Source organism: Mesocricetus auratus, unplaced genomic scaffold, assembly GCF_017639785.1.
Source record: "Mesocricetus auratus isolate SY011 unplaced genomic scaffold, BCM_Maur_2.0 Super-Scaffold_100006, whole genome shotgun sequence".
In the NCBI taxonomy this organism is placed as follows: domain Eukaryota; kingdom Metazoa; phylum Chordata; class Mammalia; order Rodentia; family Cricetidae; genus Mesocricetus; species Mesocricetus auratus.
Window position 1 is genome coordinate 51634896 of NW_024429190.1, and position 25638 is coordinate 51660533.

General features: G+C 45.6%; 1 protein-coding gene and 1 long non-coding RNA gene across 2 annotated transcripts in view; one reads left to right on the forward strand and one right to left on the reverse strand.

The window, feature by feature from the left end:
* Ociad2 (OCIA domain containing 2) overlaps positions 1-14487 on the reverse strand; it is a 33000-nt gene extending 18513 nt beyond the window's left edge. The window contains exon 1 of the mRNA XM_040747190.1: positions 14311-14487. The gene's annotated coding sequence lies outside the window, so the exon portion shown is untranslated. The remainder of the gene's footprint in view (positions 1-14310) is intronic.
* LOC110342888 overlaps positions 1-25638 on the forward strand; it is a 46023-nt gene that overhangs the window by 1390 nt on the left and 18995 nt on the right. The gene's annotated exons all lie outside the window — the stretch shown is intronic.

Here is a 25638-nt window from a genome sequence, read left to right on the forward strand (position 1 = left end):
CTCTCCAGCCGCTGACCTGGCATTTTCTGCCCACGTTTCCTGGCCTACTGCCTGGCTAAAGCAGACACTCTTCTGTCGATCTGGACAAAGCTGTTTCCTCTCACAGCACTTGGTGCAGTTACTATCTACTGAAAAAAAAACAAAACAAACAGACAAAAACAATAGGTACCACAAGCAAGAGAGCGTCGTCTCCACTTGCTTTTAGTTGACTTTAAAAATCACCATTTTGGGAGGTCACGAAGCTCAGCAGTGTGTGTGTACCTTGGCCTTCTGGATCCGATATCTGCTCATCTGTTAATCATTTAGGGATTGTTTCTCTGAAATTGGCAATAGAAGATTGACTACACCTCCACCTCCCCTCCCCCACCCTCCAGGACTGGAGATGGTTCAGTGGTTAAGAGTACTGCTCTTACAAAACTTAAGTCCAAATGGATCAAAGACCTCAACATAAATCCAGCCACACTGAACCTCTTAGAAGAGAAAGTGGGAGGTACTCTTGAACGAATTGGTACAGGAGACAGCTTCCTGAACATAACACCAGTAGCACAGACAGTGAGATCCACAATTAATAGATGGGACCTCCTGAAACTGAGAAGCTTCTGTAAGGCAAATGACACAGTCAGCAAGACAAAAAGGCAACCCACAGAATGGGAAAAAATATCCACTAACCCCACATCTGACAGAGGGTTGATCTCCAAAATTTACAAAGAACTCAAGAAGCTAGTGTCCAAAACACCAAAGGATCCAGTTAAAAAGTGGGCTGCAGAACTAAATAGAGAATTGTCAAAAGAGGAGTCTAAAATGGCTGAGAGGCACTTGAGAAAGTGCTCAACATCCTTAGCCATCCGGGAAATGAAAATCAAGACAACTCTTAGATACCATCACACTCCTGTCAGAATGGCTAAAATCAAAAACACCAACGACAATCTATGCTGGAGAGGATGTGGTAAAAGGGGAACACTCCTCCATTGCTGGTGGGAGTGCCAACTTGTTCAGCCACTTTGGAAATCAGTGTGGAGATTCCTCAGAAAAATGGGAATAAACCTACCACAAGACCCAGCAACTCCACTCTTAGGCATATATCCAAAAGATGCCCATTCATACAACAAAGATGTCTGTTCCACTATGTTCATAGCAGCATTATTTGTAGTAGCCAGAACTTGGAAGCAACCTAGATGCCCCTCAACTGAAGAGTGGATAGATAAAATGTGGTACATTTACACAATAGAGTACTATTCAGCAGAAAAAAAAACAATGGAATCCTGAGATTTGCAGGAAAATGAATGACACTAGAAGAAACCATCCTGAGTGAGGTAACCCAGTCACGAAAAGAGAAACATGGCATGTATTCTCTCATATATGGATTTTAGACGTAGATCTGGGGAGCGCCAGCCTACAATCCCATGGCCAGAGAGTCAGGAAAACAGAACCTTCATTCAGTGGCTGATGGAGGCAGAGGCAGACTCCCACGGCTAAGCACTGAGCTGAACTCAAGAAAGCCAGTAACAGAGAGGGAGAACTGATGACCAAAGGGATTAAGACTGGGCTGGTTTAACCCCTAGAAACAGCTGACCTGACAAGGGTTAACTCTTGAATCCCAGGCTGATGCCTGGGAATCCAGCATGGGGCTGATCAGGACTCCCTGAATGTGGGTGTCAGTGAGGAGGCCTAGGGAATCTATTGAGCCTTGGGTAGTAGATCAGTATTTATCCCAGGTATACATATGGACTTTGGGCTCCCATCCAACAATGAGAGATGCACTCTCACCCTGGACTCTTGGGGAAGGTTCTTGGCCCTGCCCTGGATGAAATGACAGACTATGGACACCCCCATGGAAGAACTCACCCTCCCTGGGGAAAGGAGGGGGTATTGGGTGGGTGGTGGGAGGGGGGTGGGAGGAAGGGAGGGAAAGGGAGAGGGACGTGAGATTGACATGTGAAGAAACCTTGTTTCTAATTTGAATTTAAATTTAAAAATAAAATTTTTAATAAAAAATAAAATAAAATAAACCAGAGGGGGGGAAAAAAAGAGTACAGCTCTTCCAGAGGACTAGAGTTAGGCTCCAAACAGCATGGCAAGGGACATAACTCCTCCCTCTGGTCCCTATGGGCAGACGTGAACACTCACACACACATACACATAAATAAACTAAATCCTTTTTTTTAAAAAAAGATACTGTTGTTTTCCTTCCCCAGTAGACAGTGGCAGACTGTGCCCCACCCCCTCACAACTCAATGGCTTCTCTCTCCCTGCAGGGTTTCATTTTCTCTTGACCCAATTTTACTCTCAAATTAAAGGGGCTATAGACCTGCTAATTTTATATTCTGTTACCAGAAGTCAGAAATAAGCCTCTGTGGTTCTGTGGTCTTCAGGGTTGAACTTTCTAATTCCTCTTGTGATGTAGTGTCCCCCCCCCCCCGCCATCTCACACAAACCCTAAGTGGCATTTACCCTCCACCATCTTGGTGCTGTGAGTGTGGGAGTGTGTGTGCCTCCTTTACATCTCCACTTCCCACCAGAATGTTCCAGTAAATTGCTTTAAATAGCTAGACATTGCCCTACGCAACGCTTGCGGCTTGAGTCCCTGACACGACACTTGGTTGACTACTCTGGTGCATCCGTGTGCAAGCATGCTCAGAGTCACAAGACACGGGCCAGCTCCACAAAGGAGTCACCTTTAATGAAGAATTAGAATAAAACAACACAGACTTGGCCCTACAAGCCCAACACAAGGAGTGGCGTCTGTTAGACTTGACTTTAGCATCATGCAGGGCCTGAGGATCATGAATACAAAGCTGATTCTCAGTGGCTAGGTTACAATGTGCTAAGTCATTCATGGCAGGCTCCAGTGTGAACTGTTTCTGTAGTCCCCTGTTGTTCGCAGGCCACATCCAGATTCATTATCCAGGCTTGCACGATTCAGCCCTCAGGCCCTCTGAGGGGATGACTGAATGGTTGGTGTTCACTCCTCCTTTTTGTTCAGCCTGGGTCAACCTTGACCTTTTCTCTCCTCCTTCACCTAACACTCAGCTCTGAGGTCACCTCTTGGAAAACCACCCACTTCAAGTGTACTTTAAGATACACACTGGTGTCATGACCCACAGTCCTTGCCACCGGCTTTTCCAGTAGCCTGCTCTAGACTACCTCAGTGGTGCCTAGCCTTCTATCGTCAGTCCTTTCCTCCTAAGTCCTTCTCCCCAACCTAAGCATTCTGTAATGGATGCCTGCCAGCCCCTCCTCCCCACACGTGCCACGTATGTCATTTCTAGTAAACATAGCACTCATCACATTTCAAACACCTGGTGCCAAGTACTTGGATTCTTCTCTTTTGTGTTGCTGTAAAGAAAAGAGCCGGGTGTGGTGGCGCATGTCTTTAATCCAGCAGGCAGAGGTGAGTGGAACTCTGGGAGGCCAGCCTGGTCTATAGAGTGAGTTCCAGGATAGGTAGAGAGCTGCATAATAGGGAGATCCTGTCTCAGAGAGAGAGAGAGACAGAGAGACAGAGAGACAGAGAGAGACAGAGAGACAGAGAGACAGAGAGACAGAGAGACAGAGACAGACAGAGACAGAGATAGAGATTGACTTAGGTCATGGTTTTAGAGGCTGAAAACCTGAGCTAGGGAAGCTCCATGACTTTAGTCCTCTTGAAGGGTGGTGGAGAGTGGGGCATCATGATGGTGAGACATGAAACCAGAGGTGAGCTCGGGAGCTAGACTTCGGATTTTATAACAACTCACTCACAGGAACTGTGGAAACAGCCTTAATGCTATTCAAGAGTGATCCTATCTCCCAGCACTGTAACCCTGAGGAAGGGACACACAAACCTTGTCATCTTCCAAGCCATGTTATCGTTTAACTGAATCCCACTGCAGTCCTGTGAGAGGGAACAATAACCCAGTTACACAGCCAAGAAGTGTCAGAACTAAAAGCCCGGAATCCCTTGCTTCTGAACACCACCACGTGCTCATCCTCTGATGTCCTCCCAGGCAGAATCAGCAATGAAACTCACTCCCTCTTGAGGTAAGCTCCTTGTGGCTGTTCCAGCCAGAAAGTGGCATATGTTTGAACTCATGAATGACACAGGTGACATTGAACTTAATGAGGCACATGAGAGACAGATAATGCACTGCTACTAACAGAAATTTATTTTTCTTCTTTTCTTTCTTCCTTCCTTGCTTTGTTCTTCTTCCCCCTCTCTCCCTCCTTCCCTCCCTCCCTCTTCCTCCTCCTCCTCCTCCTCTTCCTCCACTTCCTCTTCCTCCTTCTGTTTTTTTGAGACCGGTTTCTCTGTATAACCCTAGCTGCCCTTGAACTTGCTCTGTAGACCAGGCTGGCCTCAAACTCACAGAGATCCACCTGCCTCTGTCTCCTGAGTGCTGGCATTAAAGATGTATGCCACCATCTCTTGGCATCTTCTTTTGTTTTCTTGAGACAGGATCTCATGTAGCCAGCCCAAAGCTGGCTTCACACTTACTGTATAGCCAAAGATGACTTTGAACTCCTGATTCTCCTGCCTCCATTCCCCCAACTGCTGAGGTTAGAGGCACAAATTACCATAACCTCTTCATGGAGATTGAACCCGGAGCCTTGTAAATGCTAGACAAATCCTCTACTAACTGAGCTACCCCTTCAGCCTCTTCCTCTCTCAAAAATGTAGTTACAGTGCCTTAAAAAACAGACCTAGAAATATGCACAGGTACCCTAACTTCATGATTAAGCAAACGGGGCACCTATAAGACAAGCATTATGATCAGAGTCATACCTGAGGAGTGGCAAGACTTTGGCCGCAGTGATTTGGTTTTTAATCTGTACTATGTACTTTGTGTCCACACAATATAGCAGCCTCGTGAGGCTAAGACAGGCTGGCACACAGTGAAAAGTGTGTACAGAGAACTTAGCAGCAAGGGTGGAAAGAACCCAGCAGTGCCCTGACCTACAGCTTGCTGAATAGTAGATTACAGCAAAATGCAGGTGGGAACCAGGAGATGGGTAAGAGTTCTTGCCTAGGTCTAACTACCGGAGTTTGATCCCTGGAAACCACATAGTGGGATCCCGGAAGAACTGACATTGCAAGCTGTCCCCTGATCTGTGAGTGTACATGGCATGCAGTCCCCTCTCTCAATATATAAATGTTAAAAAAAAGTTTAAAATACAAGTGAGAATATATAGGGCTGGGACTTTCTGAACCACCTCTTTCCTCTCTATAAAGGGGCTCTGGCTGGCTCCTGTTTAGGTAGTTTTTGGGTATGTGTGTGCAAGGTGTCTTGGGCATCCGTGAAGCGGTAGAGGCAGCCTTCATCCTGCCATGGTTTTCCCTGCCCAGCTCTCCATTTGCCATCTGCCCAGCTCTCCAAGAAGTTGTGTAAACCATAGGATCTCATGAGGGACAAGTAAAGCCAAGTTTCTCACATGTAGAGCAGCCCATTTCTGTGAGGTGTCCCAAGGAGCTGGACTTGGGGCCTGGCTGCCAGCCCAGCCCTACTGCCAGCACTGAGCCCAACTTTGGAGCCATCCACCGGGGGCGCTGGCTGTGTGGGCAGCATCTGGATTCGATGTGCTAACTCCCAGCAAAAGACAAAGCAGGTTCCCAAAGAGCATAACTTTGGCCCAAATGGGGCGTGTCTGCAATGGGAAGATGAGTGTCTGTCCACTTACTCTTGTGCCGAGTCATCGTTTCCTTCACTTCACTTCCAAAAGCCTAATAACAAATGGCTTTAATATTCCAAAGCTGTTTTCCTTGGTCTGTGATATGCAAAGGCCAAAGCACTCCAAGGCACTCCTGGGATGGCAGATGTACATGGCCAGTAGAGGCGGTAACACGGCCTGGCAGGTTTCTGCCTCATCTTGCCTGCACACTGCCATCTTTATGTCCTGCTGTCTGTCCCAAGCCTCATCTTAGAGCTGCCTTCCCACCTGGCTTGGGTTCAAGTAGGAAGAAGGAATTTGATTTCATGATGATTTCTTACAGCAGAGTATAAAAGCAAACCTTGGACTGAGATCTCCCCAAGCATAAGCTCATGTCGTTATCAAAGATTGGTGGTTGGGGTAGGGGAGAAACTAGCTTTTACTTTAAAAAATTAAAAACAATTTTTATTTATTATTGTGTGTGCGCTATGGTGTGTGTATGTGCCCTGGTGTGTATATGTGTGTGCGTGCTCTATGGTGTGTGTATGTGCTGTGTGTGTGTGTGTGTGTGTGTATGCCATGGTGTGTGTGTAGCTCATAGGACAACTTCCAGGAGATGGTTTCTTCCTTCCATCTTGTTTTTGAGGCATGGTCTCTCTCATTTCCAGGCTGGTTGGCCCTCAAGCTTCTAGCAGACTGACCTCCCATATCCCTGTCGGAGTGCTGACATAGGAAGCCCATCACCACATCTGGCCACGTTACATGGGTTCTGGGTCTTGAGCTCAGGTCATGAGGCTTACTGGCAAGCACTTTCGCCTGCTGGGTCATCTACCTGGTCATAAGACTTGAATTTAGAAGGGACTTTCTAGAATCTCTTGTCACCCTAACCAGTCCTCTGTGACCCATCCTGATTCCTTCTTTTTGGGTTATTATGGAAATGTTTGTCATTCCTCCTCTTTGCCTCCACCAAAAATTTTTTGGAGGGGGTTGTTGTTATTTTTCAAGACAGGGTTTCTTTGTGTAGATTTGACTGTCCTAGAACTCACTTTGTAAACCACACTGACCTCAAACTCAGAGATTTGCCAGTGAGTGCTGGAATTAAAGGGGTGATCCACCATGACCCAATGAGCCTCTACCAAATTTTTGAGACTGAACGTGTCATTTCCTTTAGAGACATAAAACGACTGACTTCCTTAATATCCTAATGAGCAGAAATCCCCCAGCTGTAACGTGCCCACAGTCCTAGCAAGGTAGGGACTGAGAATATTTAATCCATAGGATGCTGGGAGGGTATTCTGGTTGCCGAGTCTACTTCAATAATGCCATGGGAACATTTTGTATTTGCCTATGTTGAATAAGGACCATATCCTGAGCTTCTATGGCACACTCAAGTCTTTGAAGATTCAAAAGTCTTTTCATGACTTCGAGTTAGGAACAAGTCGGAGTGATGATTCATGAGTCTGTATTGCTGGTTGCCGGGGCAACTAAGTCCTGCTTTGATATGCTTCAACTGCAGCTAGACTGGGTTCTCCAATCAGAGCGCTTGTCATAAAGTTCTACCTATGTCACAAAGACTCGAAGACAAAAACAGAAATTTAGCTTTGCATGGTGGAGTCTACTTCACAAAGCTGTCTCCTGCTGCGGCCCTTAGTCCCCTTGGGATTGAATGCAGTGCAGCTGTCATTTTTGGCCTAGTCTCAGATACTTGTTATTCATACAGGGGTTACTCAAATGAGTTAGCTCCAGAGATGACTGAAGAATGTCCCTTAGTCATCAGTTACTGTTTGTTCTCGTTTCTAACCTCCACAGATTTTTTTCCTGGGCTGCTTTCCTGGTTTGCAGATTTGATGGACTGATTGATCTTTCCCAGAACCCACAATAGTTCATCCTAGACATTTCTTAATGCTTTTTTATCTGAATGAAAAGTGGGGATCACTGATTGACACCCACCACTGAGTCTGGCCATTTTACATGGGTTCTGGGGATTGAACTCAGGTGTTCACAATAGATGTCCCTTCCTTCCTTCTTTCCTTCCTTCCTTCCTTCCTTCCTTCCTTCCTTCCTTCCTTCCTTCCTTCCTTCCTTATGTGTTTATATGTTCATGTGTATACACTCATGCAGGTGGGTGTGCCCATACATGCATGTACATGTCTAGAGAGGCAGAGATCAATGTCAGATGTTTTCCTCAATAGTTCACACACAAACACAGATCTCTCTCTCTCTCTCTCTCTCTCTCTCTCTCACACACACACACACACACACACAGTTGTAATCCCTTATCTAGATATACCCAGTTTATTTCTCCCTCATCTTCTTGTTGAAGAACATAATTGCTTCTAGCTTGGGGTAACTCTAAGTAAAGGCGCTAAAAACATTTTTGTAATTATGATATGGATATAAATTTCACTTTCTTTGGATAAACACAAAGGATCAAGACTTCTGGATCTGTTGAGTTTTGAGAGAAAGACAGAGTGTCTGAACTGTCATTTCTACCATGATGCACAGAGTTCCTTCTGAGTCAAGTCTTTGGCAGCATTTGATGTCAGTGTTTTGAGTTTTGGCTTCCTAATGTGTCCACTAGCATCTCATTGTTTTAGTTTTTTGACTCCCTGAAGACACAGGACACGGAGCATTGCTTCACACACAATTATTTTCCATCTGGTTTGTGTTCTTCAGTGAGCCGTCTAATCAAGACGTTGGTCCTTTTTTTAAAAATCTTTTTAAAGGATATGAGAGATGGAACCCAGGGACTTACTTGGTTTTTCAAGACAGGGTTTCTCTGTATAGCCACAGCTGTCCTGGAACTTGCTCTATAGACCAAACTGACCTTGAACTCACAGAGATCCACTTGCCTCTGCCTCTGGAGTGCTGGGATTAAAGGCACGTGCCACTGAGTTTTTGTTTTTGTTTTTGTTTTGTTTGAGTCACTGTCTCATTATGTTGCTTTGTCTGGCCTGGAACTCTATGTAGCCCAGGCTGGTCTCAGTTCATAGAGATCTGCCTGCCTTTGCCTCCTGGGTCCTGGGATTAAAGTATGTGTCCTCAAGTCTGGCTCTTGATAAACTTTTAAAAAATCATGCTCCTTTATCAGATGTGCCTTGCAAATATTTTTCTCCCTATTTGTATCCTGTCTGTTCATTCTCTTGAGAGTATCTTTGTAGAAGAGGAGTTTCTGGTTTCAACAGGGCCGATTTCATCAGTTCCTTTACAGATTAATTGTGCCCTGTAGATGCAGTTTTCTTTTCTTTTTCTACTAGGTATAAAAAGCTTCCCTGAAAGGAGGATAATGAAGTTCAGACACCACATGGCCAAGCCAAGTGGCAAATCCTGAAGGTGAAAATTTCCATGGGACAGCTCTTGGTCCCTCAGCGAACTACCATCATAGAAACAGTGACCTTTTCATAGGAAAAGAATTAAAGGCTGGAGCTGGGGGATGGCTTATCAGTTGTGAGAACTTACTGCTTTTCCAGAGGAAGTTCTGATCATAGCATCCAAATTAGGTAGCTCCCAGCTGCTTGTAACTCCAGCTCCAGGGGCTGAGCAGACATCCCAGGGTACCTTCATGGAGACACACACACACACACACACACACACACACACACACACACACAAAACCAATCTTAAAAAAAAAGAAGTGACAGCCACCTGATGCAACCCACTGTCTCCATTTGACCCTAACTTCCCTGACTTAAATAGTTGGGATATTTTGGGGACAATGATGCCAAGTAGAATATGACTTGAGTCATAAATGCTATAAAATTCATTTTAATGATCATGGCATGGTAGTATTTATTTTATTATACAGATTATACCTTTTTAAAAATTGCATATTTAAGTATTTAGGAATGAAGGTAATGACATTTGCAATTTCCTTCTAAGAACACCAGCATTAAAACCAAAGAGAATGTAAGAAACTAGAATCTGGAAAGCCCAAAGTGGTGATGAATGCTGTAATCTCAGCACTCTGGAAAACCATGGCAGAACGGTCATAAATTCAAGACTGCCTTTGGCTGCATACTGAGACTCCATCTCAAGAGAAAAATGGAAGAACTGAATTTGAGATCGCATTAGATTTGTATTGGTCAACCCAGTTAACCCACAAGACTGCTTTTCTAGGGGTTCTGAGTTGGCTCAGAGGTCAAGAGCACATACTGTTCTTGCTGAAGACCCAAGTTTGGTTCCCAGCACCCAGGTGAAGCAGCTCACAGTTACAGGTCAGAAGCAAAGAGTCAGTAGTGGGACATAGGAAATGCTTGGGATCTGGATTCTGCCATTCATTTTACTGGGGTTCTTAGACGAGGTGTTTCTGTCTGCCCCTCAGTTTCTTCAGCTGTGTAAGATAGACATAATGCTGGTGAGCCTATCGAATGGGACAATTGTCAGGTTATGTGAGTATACATATAAGCCCACTGACACAGGTCCTGGCAGGCAGTGATAACTGTGTGGGCTGGAATCATTGTTAAGGTTCTTGTTACTAAAAGAACGATTCTAGCCTGTGCTCAGCTGACATAAATAGATACAATCTGTGTGACTTTCTGGGTTTTCTTTTAAGTTGATAGTAGCCAGTGGAGTACCCTGTGCTGTGGGGTTCAGTGTTGAGACCTGTCAGGTTTTCGGGCTTGGTGAATAGCAGTGATGTAAAACAACATTTTCTCTGATTGGTGTAGCTTTTGGCTCAGTGTCCCGTTAAAAACTCCAAGTACTTGAAGACAAAAATACTCAGTTTAGAGTCTTCATACGTGAACACTGAGCTGGAATTCACCTCCTTAGAAAAGTTAAGAAATGTAAGAAATTTTATACACAAAGCCTTAAATCTGACATATGGTGATCTGGGACTACAGTTTATTCTTGTCACCAACAAAATAGAAAGTACATAGAATTTGTGCTGCATGTTCAGGTTACATATGACTTTTCTTTCTTTTTGGTTTTTTGAGACAGGGTTTCTCTGTGTAGCTCTGGCTGTCCTGGAACTCACTCTGTAAATCAGGCTGGCCTTGAACTCACAGAGATCCACCTGCCACTGCCTCCTGAGTGTTGGGATTAAAGGAATGGGCCACCACTGACTGACAAATGGCATTCTTTATTTTGCATCAGATGTGTTGTGCTGGAGAACACTTTCACACAAGGATGACGTGTGCCCTGAGGACACCCTTCACTCCCTTACTCTACCTTTGGTCTCCTCCTCCCTCTTGTCAGTCTCCTTAGACAACTCCCTAGACAACTTTTCTTGAATTTTCATGCTGTGTACATATATGATTTGATGGGTCTTTCTGATACATAAAATACAGGAAGCACAAATGAAAGAAACCATGTGTCCGCCTTTCTGAGACTGACCTTGTTCACTTAATATGATCATGTCCAGTTGCATCTGCTTTTCTACAAATGATGTAATGTTGTTCTTTTTTTTTCTCTTCGAGACAGGCTTTGTCTGTATTGTTTTGGAGCCTGTCCTGGAACTCGCTCGGCAGACCAGGCTTGGTCTCGAAATCACAGAGATCCGCCTGCCTCTGCCTCCCGAGTGCTGGGATTAAAGGCATGCGTCACCACCGCCCAGCATAATGTTGTTCTTTATAGATGACAAAAATTCCACTTTGTTGTGTTTTGACAGGGTCTGTAGCCCAGGCTTGCCTTCAATTCACTTTATCCAAGAATGACCCTGAGTTCATGATCCCCCTGCTCTCCTTCCCAAGTACTGGGATTACAGGCTGGTACTGCCACCCCCAGTATATATGTTTTCTTTGTTGGTTCCTTTGCTGGTGGACAGTTGGTTAGCTCTATGAGTTATCTATTGTGCATAGTGCTGCAGTAAGCACTGTGCAGGCGTCTCTGTGACATGTTGACTTGAAGTCCTCTAGGTGAATACCCAAGTTTGCATATCCGGGTCATACAGTAAATGTGCTTTTAGTCTTTTTGAGGGACCTCAATACTGATTTCCATCATGACTGAACTAGTCTACATTCTTACCAGCAGAGTATAAAGGTTTGTCCACATCCTCACTTTTTGTTGTTTGTTTTCCTAATGCCCCAGATGGCTTTAGTTTTCATGTTCCATGATGGGATGAGGTGGAACGAGAACTTGATCTGTGACTGATTCTTTGGCCACCAGCACTTCCTGGGGACATACAAGATGTTGGGCTCAGGACAAGAGCATATTGAAACAAGCAAAGCACCCACACCGTGCTGTGGACATTGTGAAATGGACACACACTGAGGTGGCGAGCAGTCAGAACTAGAAACTTCTAAGATTAGGCATGTTCTAGCCCATCTGCTGCAAAGGTCACCCTCAATCAGGTTTGTTTTTCTACAAAGATTGTGAGTCCCTGAGGAGCGGAAATTTTTACTCTAAATCTGGGATTTCCCAGAAGCTGGGGAAAGGGCATTGTCTTTGAAGAAACTATTTACTTAAAACAAACAAAACACAGGCAAAACACATGGTAGGGAGGGGCACGCACACGCGCGCGCACACACACACACACACACACAAAGAGCTCCCCACACACATAGAGACAGAGAGAGAGAGACAGACAGAGACAGACAGAGAGAGACAGAGAATTTTCCCCCTTATCATTTCAAAGATTAATCCAACCTAGGCAAAATTTATAAACAAGAGAACTGAATTTTCACAATTTAGGCTTGTCCACCCTACTGAATTGCATTTCTTTTGCTCCTATATGGACCCACAGCAAGCTCCATTCATCCCACTGAAAAGAACACCCAGAACCACTTCATAATAAAACGACCTTCACGCTGCTGGTGTCTGCAGTTCACAGGCTTGACTTTCAGTCCCTGAGCCACCAATCGCCACCAATCTGCCCTCTTTCGTCCACAGCATCTCTACAACGGCTTGACCTACTTGGGAACCCAAGGGAGCACACAGAAGCACATGAGGTAATAGTGCAGGATTTAAAAAAAATCTGTGCTCATGACGTTTGAGCTATGTATAAATAACAGGATGCTGCAGTTTGCATTTATATAGAAATTTATCAGGCCTGACATGGAAGTGAATGCCTGATCCTAATCCTAGCACTCTCAAGGTTGAGGCAGGAGGATCCCAAGTTCAAGGACAGCCCAAGTCTCATAGGAACATCCTGTCTCAGCAAAGCAAAACAAAACAAAATGGGAACCGACCCACAATTCCTGCTTCAGGATTGTTGATTGTTCTTCACTCAAATAAGTAGTTCTCAGTAAGGAATTTTGACAATTGACATTTCCCTATAGACAGTGTTTGTATTTACCCAAACCTTCTGTGACTTAAGATATAGTACTAGCCGGGCGGTGGTGGTGCATGCCTTTGATCCCAGCACTCGGGAGGCAGAGGCAGGCGGATCTCTGTGAGTTCGAGGCCGGGCTGGACCGATAGCCTCCAAAACAATACAGAGAAACCCTGTCTCATAAAACAAACAAAAAAAGATATAGTACTAGTTTTTCATAATTAAGATAAATAGAATAATCATGGTCATTGAAAATAAAAATAATTTCCATGACTATGTTACACATTAATGCTGAGTAGGTTCTTTATTTTAATTTTCAAACCCAATGACTCAGGATATGTGAGGTTTTGGGTTGCGCTCATGCCTTCAATCATTATCCCAGAAAAGACTGTAATATGATTCATGGCAATGCAGGATTTATGAAAAAGTGCCAGATGTTTGAGCTATGTATACATCACATGAGCATCATTAGGATGCCACGGCTCCTATTTATATAGAAAACTAGCAGGTGGGATGGATGTTTTGCATGTGCAATCCTAGCTCTTGAGTGGCAGGAGGAGCCTGGGTTCAAGGATAGCCTGTGCTGCATAAGGGAGAGCTTGTCTTAAAGAATGTGAAATGAAAGAAGCGGGGAGAATGATCTAGATTTACAAGAAAATAGGCTAATTCTTCTCAACTGGAGCACCTTAGCCAGCATGTCCCCATGGATATATGTGGGGGTCTCTGTGACCACCAGGGCCAGCAGAGTAATGATCCACACGAGGCAAAAAGGAAAGTCTGATTCAACACAACTCAGTAGCTGGTGTTGGTTCAAACTTCTAGAGCCTGACACCAGGCAGTTTATTGTAAGCATGTTTAAGTGCTGTACAATTTGGGGGTAAGTTTCCTGATGTCACACAATCCCCTGTGCACAGGAGGCATAATTACATCGAAACTTTGAAAAAAGTACATGTCCCATGAAGATGGGACATGCCCCATGAAGATGGGATCTAGAGACAGGCTACCTGTGTTATCTTAAGGGCCTAGGGGAGGACCTGGTGAGGTTGCAGTGATACAGATACCACATAGGTCACTTGGGCTATTAGCTGCCTCTGGTCCAGGTTGTGGGAGCTTAGGGGAGCCGCTGGCTACACAGATAATGCAAAGGTCACCTAGACTATTAGCCACCTCCAGTCCTGATGGCCACCTCCATTCCCAGTCTTCTGGGTGGAAAACAGGCTGTGCACCTTTTCCTCTGAAAAGACAGCTCTGCGTGTTCGACATTCCTGGTTTCCAAAGTGCTGTCTGTGAGCTCAAGGACCTCTGTGCCCCAACAGACTTAACTGATGGGGCGTTTCACTGGGGGCAGCAAAACACAAAAGACACAGCGGTGGTGATGAAGCTTTCCTCCCACATCACTGGGAAATAACTTCTGCCTTCTTGCACGCCTTGTTTCCTTCCTCCCCCTTGCAGTCTTTGGCTGTGCCTTTACTTACTGTTGAGGTCAGTGAAGGTTTATTTGCCGTCCTTCCCTGGCCCTGGAAGCAACTTGATGCAAACTGAAAGTAACTTGCTTGACGAAGGTCCCGGAGCGAGAAAACAGTGGCTGGTACTTGCTTGGGTCCTAGAAATAGCAGCAGAGAAGAGAATCCACAGGGCTGGCTGGGAGAGCCGGGTTATAGACTTAGGCTTCCTGAGTGGCAGAGTCCACGACAGGAATTCAGATGTGTGTGACTCATTGAACATGTGCTCCCAAGTGAGAGGAGAGAAAACGGAAGACAGTGATAGAAGAGGCAAAATAAGGGCATAGCAGGCTATACCTGGGGACCTCTGGAGAATTACATCACAAAGCACTCTCTTTTGTTTTCTTTTCAAGCAGGGTTTCTCTGTAGCTTTGGAGCCTGTCCTGGAACTCGCTCTCTAGAGCAGACTGGCCTGGAACTCACAGAGATCTGCCTGCTTCTGCCTCTTGAGTGCTGGGTTTAAAGGTGTGGGCCACCTCTGCCCAGCTCACAAAATATTCTTACGCCAGCAGACTGTCTGTAGGGAGTACCAGAGAAGGTTGCTTGCATTTGCCAATATAGTTCCTGAGAGACAGGACAGCTTTGAGTTGCTGGTGGCAGCTGGAGTTGGCACACTGGGATCCAGACAGAACACAAGTGTCCACTACAGGAGAACAGGAGACAGAGTAGCTTCTTTTGGGGGGACTCATAGACATATGTCGCAGTTGCAAAAAGATTGGAAGCTGAATACGGTAAGAGTGCATCTGGCTACGTGCCTGGTGAGAATCCCAGCCATCTTGTTACTTACTGGTACTTCTGAAAAGTGGTACAGAAAAATCACCCAGTGTGTTGGCTTGTGGACCAGACAGATTCCTGGTGTTGTGTGATGTCATGGTAGAGACCAGGAACAAACTGTTATGCTCTGAGTGTGATATGTGTGTTTGAACACTCGGTCCCCATCTGGGCATGCAGTTTTGGATACCGTGGAATCTTTAGGAGATGGAGTGTGCCTGAGAAAGTGGATCCTTGAAGAGTCGACCTTGAAGTTTACAGCCTGGCCCTGCTTCCTGTCTGGTTTCCATTTACTGATCCATCCAGATGTGAGCTGACTCTGCTGCAGCAGACCCCTCCTGCCACTGTTCTCTCCAACTGGGGACCAAAAAGCCTTTACTCCCTTAAGTTGCTTTAGCCAAATGCTTTATCGGAACGACCAGAAGAGCAGCTATTGCTGTTAACAATTTGATTCTTCTCCAAAATTTTCCTTCTTTCCTTCCTTTATTTCATTCTTTATCAATAGTGGTGGAGGGTAAGGTCTTGCTACCAAGTTGTCTGTGAACTCATAATTCTCTTACCATAACTCCCTGAGTGCTGACAATAGTTAAAGGCATGCATCTGACCTCGTCTTCTTCTTTTACAATGTAAGCAGAATTAAACTTCTTTTGGTTGCATTTTACCTTATTTATTTATTGTGTGTCTGGGTGTGCACACACACCTGTACGTCTGCACAAACGTGCTACAGTGTGCATGTAGAAGCCAAGGGGCACCCGCTGGGAATTGGTTCTGTCCTGCCACGTGAGTGCTAATACCATTCAGGTTGTTAGGCTTGGTGGCAAGTGTCTTCACCCAATAAGCCACTATTTCCAGACCTAAAATTTCTGCTTATTTTGAGTAGGTACTAGATTGATCTGACTCGAAATCAAACATAAAGGCATTGAGATGAACGCTCCCAGCTTTACCCTCATGTGCTGTCACCTTCCCCTGGGTCTTACTGCCTGTTCTGTGTCTGTGAAAAGCCATCGAGAGCAAGGCAACTTATAAAGGAAAGTATTTGACTGGGGGCTTGCTTACAGTTTCAGAGGGCGAGTCCATGCCCTTCTCAGGAAGTGTGGAGCAGGCGGACAGGCATAGGACTGGAGCAGTCGCTGAAAGCTTACATCCTGATCCACAGGCAGCAGACAGAGAGAGGGACCCCTGCTTGATGCCAGCCTTTGAAACTCCAAAGCCCATCCCCAGTAACGCATCTCCTCCAACAAGGCCACGCCTCCTAATCCTTCCTAAACAGTTCATCAACTAGGGGCCAAACATTCAAATATATGAGCCTGTGGAAGCCATTCTCTTTCAAACCAGTACACCCCATAATAGTTTCTTCTTTGCTTTCATAGTTTATGGCTATCTGAGCAAAATGAAATCTATATAATAATCTTCTCCATGTACAAAACCCAGCAAACTGTGAATACTGTTCTGCCAGCCTTCCTCCCCCTCTTCCCCTCTGCTTCCCCCTCCCTCCTCCCCTCCTCCCTCCTCCCCTCCCTCCTCCCCTCCCTCCCTCCTCCCCTCCCTCCCTCCTCCCCTCCCTCCCTCCTCCCTCCCTCCCTCCTCCCTCCTTCCCTCCTCCCCTCCTTCCCTCCTCCCTCCTCCCTCCTTCCCTCCTTCCCTGTCTCCCTCCTTTCCTCCTCCCCTCCCTCCCTCCTTCCCTGTTTCCCTCCCTCCCTCCTCCCCTCCCTCCTCCCCTTCCCTGTCTCCCTCCCTCCCTCCACTCCTTGCTTCTTCCTTCCTTTTCTTTCTTTCCTCCCTCTGTTCCTTCTCATCTTTCTCCCTCTTCCCCATTTTACCAACTTTCTCTCTTGCTCAGCAGCTTCTTCCCGTGTGTACAGGAAGAGCTTCCTTGGTCGATCACGGTTTCTTCGTTTCACCCAGTTCTCTCGTCCGTAAGGACCTCAGTTACCCAGGCCCCCACAGACCAGTGTGAAGGCTGCCCCACTCAGTTTGTGCTCATGCTGCAATGACTGCATTTGCACACACAGAGTTTTACGCAGACAGAGAAATGTACAAGCCCTACAGTTGGTAAGTAGCGAGGCCAAAATACTTCCCAGTGAGGTTCCTGCCCAAAGGTTGACTCACGGATGCAGAGTGACAGCAGAGTTCTCTTTGAAGCCATGCTCTGTTAGTAGTTCTCCATTTCTTTGGGAAAGCTGGTCCCTGCCACAGGCAATGATGTGAGGAAGCAGAGTCAGGGGTACCTTCCTGCCTCCCCACAACTGTCCCCAGCAGTTCCAGTCTGGCCAAAGCAGTTACTTCTCCACACACAGCTGAAGCCCTGAAAGAGGCAGCCAAATACCCTAGGGGCAGCACAGAATCGCCCGTTGTATGGTGCATCCTACACTCCGTTCTACAGTGTTCATCCACACACTGTGTGTTTCTGCGCAGAGCTGTGAGGACTCTACACGGTGTCCACGCAGCTAATCTGAAAGCTGACCTACAGTCACCCACGGGTAGTCGTGACTTAGTACATTCTCTGTCACTGTAGCAGAATGCCATACACTGGGAAAATTGTAAATAATAGAAGCTTATCAGAGTCACAGTCCCAGAGGCTAAGAGATCTAAGAGCAAGGGGCCGTGTCATTCCCAGGAAACCCAGCCATTTGTGTTTTAATAACTGGTTCACTTTTATTAACTGTAGTATTAAGCCCAATCCCTTGTTAATGGCCTTGTCATTCATCATGTCGGTGCCCTGTATGACCTAACCCTGTTTTAAACTCCCGCCTTGACATGAACCAATTAAATTTTTTTTTTCGAGACAGGGTTTCTCTGTATTGTTTTGGAAGCTGTCCTGGAACTCACTCTGTAGACCAGGCTGGCCTCGAACTCACAGAGAACCCCCTGCCTCTGCCTCCCGAGTTCTGGGATTAAAGGCATGCGCTGCCAACGCCTGGCTGGGGTGGAATTCAGGACTTTGCACATGCTACCAAATACTCCACCACTGGACTACATCCAGGGCAGCGCTGTGTACATTTAATCACTATCTCTAAATGTCTTAATCAGAACGTTGTTCTTCCGGGTGTTTTATTTCCGTATGAATCAATACATGGTTCTAATGAGTGGCAATGTGGGTCAAGTTCAAGGAGCTCATTTCGGGAAGTTGTAAACTAAATCAGGTATGGAGTTACTGGAGACCTTGGTTGAAACCTAAGGAATTCTCAGTTCCTGACAACAGTCATCAAGACTGCTTATGGAAAGCGTGTGGATGTCAAGAGACAGAAAGCCTAGTTGGCTAAAACCAAAGGCAAATATGCTGGGTCCCTGCACTTGAGACTTCCTGGGGCTGCTTCATAGGGGCAGGAGTGGAACCGCTAATAGCCTAAGTTTGTGGCTGGTGCCTCATGGCCTGCTGGGTCGCCAGCCTGAGTCTCATTTCTTGCTTCAGTTTGCAGACAGACTTATCTCAGGAAGATGGCAGTAGGCAGCCCCCAAGACACATCCTCCCAGCTTAGAATTCCTCTCTTCCATTAACTGTGCTTTGGACTCCAGAATAGAACTCTGTTTGGCTCCACCCTGGGCTCACTCGCTGTATCCAGGGAAAAGGTCCCATGGCTGACCACACCCCTGTCACAACCCTGCTTCTATAATCAATGAGTTATATTTTCAAACTGTATGAAGGGAGTTGGAATCACACTTCCTGTGTGTCACACCTGGCACTAGTTTGTCAGAAGGAGCTGTGTGGGGACTTTCCTTCCTAGTTAGAGCTACGTTGCAGTCACCACTCCACGCTGTTCCGCTAATGAAGAGACCCTCTCTGGGTTGAGCAACTGACCTGCGCTCAGGGGCTTTCTTTTTTGCCTGGAGAATCCCAGAAGTAGAATGGCACACCAAGAACTTGGGATGCATTGGCTGGTTAAGACACGAAGGCACTCCAGATGATGTATGTGGGCATCGGAAAAACAGGCTCTCCTGCAGCCCCTTTCAGCTGGTGGTCTCCTGTCATTCCGACGGAGACCGCAGCCTTGGGAGTCTGATAGCGTTCCACTCTTGCTTTGCCTCGGAGACTTGCTGAATGTCCCTAAGCCCTGTCTCCTTCACTCATAGAATAAGTCAATAATCCCCACCTGTCAGAGATTTTGCTAAGATTAATCAGCTGATCATCTTACAATAGACACGCCAAGATGCTTCTCAACACCCCCGCTTTCTTACAGATTTTTGCCTCCTTTTAGCAAACGCTAAAAACGCTGGATTTCATTAGAAACCCTACATTTGGGAACACTTTTGCATACTGAAAACACCCAGCTGACATACTTGGAAATAGGCAAATAAATCAAACTTGGAAATGTAAGCTATTACGTTGCTAATTTGGTCAGCCAGTTAAGCTACTCATAATTGGATTTTTATGGCTCTGAATAAAATGACTTTAGATCTGAAAGTATATTAAAAATAAAGATTGGGCGTGTCTGTTCACCCCACCCTTCTAAGGGTCAAATTCCATTTCCCTGTGATATTTCCCTCCTTTGGTGGTTCATACACTGCCAGGGATCTCATCAAATGCTAGCCTGTGGTGTTGGGAACAGGAAAAGCACTTTGACCTAAGTACTGCCATTTTGACTTCATACTCCCTTTTACCTATAGGGTGGAACAAAGTTCAGGTTCCCAAACCCCAGGGGAGCTGAGAACTTTCCAATGGCTGACCAACCTCCTCCTTGTACAATGGAAATGGTCTATTATGCCCCTTAGTTCTCTAAAACATTATGGCTTTTCCTAGCAACAGAAAGGACAAATGAATCTGATTGGTTGGATTAAAAAGCTTTCATTTTATGTCGGTTGACAACGACAGAACACACAAGGAAAGCCCCTAATCTTTGACTCCCGATTAGTGAAAATTGTAAGTTGGCAAGAAATGTTTGTGATTTCTATACTTATAAACCCCAATTCTGCCGCTGTTGGGGCTGCCAGGAAAAGGAGGGAGGGCCCTGCTGGATCAGCTTCTGTTTTGCTGCCTTGCAATAGATCTTGCTTTGGGAAACCTCTTGTGTCTGCTTGAGTTGACTCGGAATCTGGACCCTCCTGACCACACACTCTCTGAGGACTGAGGAATCCGACTAAAAGTGGTATCTCTGAGCTGTGGTAGTGGAGTCTGGGATTACCACCTCTGTGGTAATCTGGGAACAGTGAGTAGATGTTGAAAAGGGAGAGGATTTCTGAAGATTTATCAGCTAGGATGAGTTCCAGGACAGCCACAAAGAAACCCTGTTTCAAAATCAACCAACCAACCAACCAACCAACCAACCAACCAAACAAACAAACAAAATCCCCCTGAGTCCAGTCAATGCTCCCTATACATGAATGGGTGTGAGGCCATCCACTAGAGCTCAGTGCTCCCTATACATGAATGGGTGTGAGGCCATCCACTAGAGCTCAGTGCTCCCTATACATGAATGGGTGTGAGGCCATCCACTAGAGCTCAGTGCTCCCTATATATGAATGGGTGTGAGGCCATCCACTAGAGCTCAGTGCTCCCTATATATGAATGGGTGTGAGGCCATCCACTAGAGCTCAGTGCTCCCTATACATGAATGGGTGTGAGGCCATCCACTGGAGAATGAACAACCTACCAGGGACCATGTCTTTAAAGAAAACTTCTCTCTCCTTTAACAGCCATCAACTGTCAATAATTCTTCAGCTAGTGTAGGATCTCATCACTCTCCCCTATCCCTGCTGGAATGTTGACTGGCTTGATCTTGTGTATGCCTTATGCAGGTAACCACAGCTCAAGAATACAATGGTCTTGGAATTTTAAACGTTTTAAGAAGTCTTTCCTTCGGAACTAGAGAGATGGCTTAGTAGTTAAGAACACCAGCTAGTCTTTTCAGAGGACCTGGGATGCTGGGATTCTACAGCATCTACACAGTGCTCACAGTCATCTGAACTCTGGTACCGGAGTACCTAATGCCCTTCTTCTGGCCTCTGTGGGCACGAGGCGTGCAAACAATGCACACACACACACATGCAGGCAAAACACTCATACACAGAAAATGAAATAATAATAATAAATGTGAGAGGAAGTCTTCCCTTGCATTTGGCACACCAAAGGTAGGAAACTACAAACACCATTTAAGTGAGGTGAGTTTATCCATAAGATGGAAGAGCATCTAATTTTCTATTGTAGCTGGGTAAAATCTTCATTTGGCATGTTGGTTGACGTATGCAAAGTGGGAGTGTACAATGGAATTATGTCTAGACACATTTTATTTACTTATGGATGGTACTAATTCATATTGATGAACTTTCTGTTTTTGTTATTTTGCATGTAATATCGTATTCTCTGCTTATGTAAGTAGTTGCATTTATGGAATTTATCTTTTTATTCATCACTCTATTTCAATAGCTTCCCCCAACAAATGCATAATAATTTACATGATAACTGGACTAAAAGGATGACAGTTTAAATCTAATGACTATTTTTTATGAAGACCACCCATAGAAAATAATCTACAAAAATGGACATAATTATTTATTTTAGTTGGGTAAGACTCAATGGAGAATATTAATTTTTGAGATTATGCATAAATTATAAAGATTGTTATTTTTGTTACATTTTATTTTATTTTTATTACATGCGCATGTGTATATTTGTGTGTAGGTATGTGAGAAACATGGCATGTCTGTGGAGGATAGAGAACAACTTGTGTTGGTCTCTCCTTCCACCATGTGGGTCATGGGGATCAAATTTAGGCCATCAGGCTTGTGTGGCAAACACTTTTACCACTGAGTCACCTCCTTAGCTCTGCTGCTCAGTACAGTCCCTCCCAATAACTGGTCATCATTCTAGATGGTCACATTTCAGAGCACACCAAAATCTCTTGGGAACTATCAAATTACCTGGCGCCCCCATCAGAATGATAGCATCAGACTCAGTGGTCCTGAGGTGGGGACATCTGTATCCCTAACAAATTCTGATGGGTATCATAAGGTTTGTTTAAGGGAAAGCCTATGTAGGACAGCATCAAGGAACTTTTTGCATGCTTGAGTTTTTGTTGTTCCCAAGTAGTGAACGAATTTTGCATCTGTTATAAAGGAAAATCAGATCTGGAAACTTAAGAAGTATCTGTTCAGAATCCCAGAGTGGTGAAGGAACTTGCTGAGCACTGCTCAGGTGTTTGCTGGGCGCTGACACCCCCCACCCTACCCCCACCAGTGCTGGCTCTGAGCGTGAATCTTCCTGAACTTCTACTTTGGGAACGAATTTTTCTCCCTCTGCTGCCTAGTCACGAGTGGCCTGAATGTGTCACACAGGTCTTGTAGTTTGAGGCTACAGAAATAGCTTCCTGAGTCTAATAACTGGCTATTTCTTGCCTTTATTGCCAGATATAATTACCTGTCTCCCATTCTGTACAGATAGATGATTCGTGACTTGTTCTTAACAGTTGGCCTGAATGCGCCATGAGAGGAGTATTGTAAGCAAAGTACATTGATCAAGTACAGACAATGAATGCAGTTGACTATGGTCGTGTCTTGGGAGCACATGATGGTTAGAGAGATCCTTGTGGCAAGGGCTGTTTTCCATATTCCATTTATAACACTGCTTCAAACTGTCTGCTGGGAAAATCGATTAATTCCACTTTTCAGATATGGGGACAGAGTCTTTTTTCCAGACAGGATTTTTTTTGTGTAGTCCTAGTTCTGAAACTCACTCTGTAAACCAGGCTGGACTCAGACTCACAGAGGTCCAAGTGCTGGGATTTAAAGGCATGCACCACCACCACCTGACTGGGGGCAGAGTCTTTAAGTGCCTCCCACCCCATATGGTAGAATTACACTAGCTGAGCCTTGGTTGAAAGATAACCATGTGGCTGACAGTGGTGTTATTTGAAGTGGAAATTTTGAAGTTAACTGAGTAGCTCAAGATTGGCCATACCTCTTTTCCATCACCCAAGCCAACATACCCTGCTTGTTATGGTCGGATGTGGCTTGTCCTCCAAGGATGTTTGGTTACCAGGTGTCTCTGTCCTCAGAACAAATTAAAGTAGTTATGCTGGGGCCCTCTTTGTCCCTGAGAGAATGAGAAAGAGGGCACTACTAGATCTTATTATTTTATTTTATTTTTGCCATGAGGTCTCTTCCTCTTACATCCATTCAAGCCATGACATCATAGGCCACGGAGCCTGAACAGATAGAGTTGACCTACCTTGGATTTTCTGTGAACTAACTAAACCTATTTTCTTTATACATTATCCAGATTTGGATTATTTGTTATAGCAGCAGAAATGGATTCATATACAATCTTTAGCTGAAATTATTGTTACTGGAAATTAGTCCTGTTCTGGATGTTACATAGTGGTTTCTAAAGGATCCCCTAGATATGCTTCATTGACCTATGACCTAGATCTCTGGCTGTGACTTTGTCAGTGACTGACCCCATGAGGTCCTTCTCTGCTGTGTCCCCTGTTGCTAGTTGATCCCATTATTACCACTATATTTGGGTGTTGGGGTTGGATTGTAGCTTAAACTCTGGACTTAATTCCCAACATGTGTACAATTTAAGGATGGGTTTTTGAAGGTCTGAGAATGAGTTCAAGCTCCTGCTAGCCCCGTCTCCTTTCACCAAGCTGCAGGCCACTCCCTACTGAAAGGTTCCAAATACACTGGATTTGTGCCACCTGTCCCCAAGATCTACCAAGAAAAGGATGTGTCCCTCCCACCCACTCTGTCTCTGCTTGCTCTAGATAACCTCTTGCCTGAATGAGTCAGAGCTTGGACTGTTGACTCCCTCCAGTGGAGGCTTCACAGGAGAGAATGGCCTGGCCCTGGGTTCTATGTGGGATAAGTGTGCAATCACCATATGGATAATTTAGTCTCAAATAATCCCCTATACAGAACGTTAGGAGCCTGGTCCAGATGGGAGTATTTGAATCTCAAGCTGGAATAGCCCCACCTCTTTCCGTCAAGGGCCCTGAAGGGGAAATGGTGAAGACCCAGCATTTTCTGATGTCATTAGAAACACAGAAACACCCCTCGGTGTAACACTTGCCTGTAAGTATGGACCTGAAAGCATTGCCACTGTGAAAGCTCGTCCATCCCGGGGTCCCTCGGTGACATGGCTGACGCATGGGCATCATCTGGCTCTCCCCTGCCTGTGCGCTCTTTCCAAAGCTGAAGGCTTGCTTGGACATGGGTGCCTCCTGGGGTGGCCCTCAGGGCCAGATTCCTGGGACACAGAACAGAGGAGAACAAGTCAGAGAATGGATTTGCTGGGATAAGAGATGAAAATATGAAGGCTTGGATTCCAGTCTAGGAACTCTAGAACGGCATCGCTTAGCCAGTACTCTGAGTGTTGTGAACTCGGATTTGCTCCTTGACTCTGCTTATGGTCGTGTGTGTTCCCTACAGCTGGGGCCATGGCAAGGACAGAGAAGGAACTTGGGCGTCTGAGGAATCAAAGCTTACAAGTGAGGGTCTTGAATCCTTGGGGGAATGAATACCCAAGCCTGCCCTTCCTGGGCATTTGGAAGGATGAATGGCTACTGGGAAACTGGGTGACCTAAGTTTTGACTACAGGAGGGCAGTTGGGGAATGGCGCAATGGAAATAATTGACTGTTTTCTCCCTAGAAGAACCATTAGGCCAAACTAACCCTATTTGAGGACCCACCCCCAAGACATATATACAAATGGAGGGGCCACACCCTTCATGTCTAAGATTCAGGAATTAATACCAGCCACTCCACTCCCACAGGCTTGCCCTCATTTTCAACGTGGTCAGTGCATGCTCCCACTGTTGTCTTGGTGGCCTAGAGCCTGAGGGAATCAAGCCCTGCTTTTGGGGTCCCTGCCACCAGGGTCACTGGTAGCTCTGATCCGCTAGGATGGGCAGGTCTGGAGAGAATCTGGGCTAAGACTCTTGTGCATGAATCCACCAACCCATGCCTGGACCAGAAGCTGACTATGGGAGAACTTCCTAGGGTAGGTCTCAGTTCTCAGATGTCACACCATAGAGCAAGAGTCCACTGGTCAGCTGCTTCAGGAAACCCCATAGCTGGCTTTCTGACGCTTCACTTGGAGGACTCGGTTTGTATCACAGCTTATTAGGTAGGAACCTCTGCCTTCCTTTGTCGAATTCAGCACTTTTCCAGGGCAGCATCTGGCTGGGGAACCTTTCTTTAATTCCTCCAACACCACAACAATCCAGGGCACCCGAGTTCTCCAGCACACTTATGAATTGCTCCCTTGAGGAGAGCTTTTAGACTTCATATGTAGAGAAGGAGTTCCAAAAAATGCCTTAGCACATGACACATTATCCCTTGTTCATACATGACACCTCCCTCCATTAGGTCACCTTTATTTGATTTAGCGATCATTGTGATGGGCATGACGCACTGACACTTGGGAGAGCTTTAGGGTCTGTCATGGTTAGACTTCCGGTTAACAACATAAGCCAGGGACATCTGGGAAGAAGGGACTTCAACTGAAAAAGTGTTTTCATTAGATTGACCAGCCTGTAGGCAAGCCTGTGTGGAAGTGGTTCTCTACCTGTGGGCCATGATCCCTTTGGACGTTGA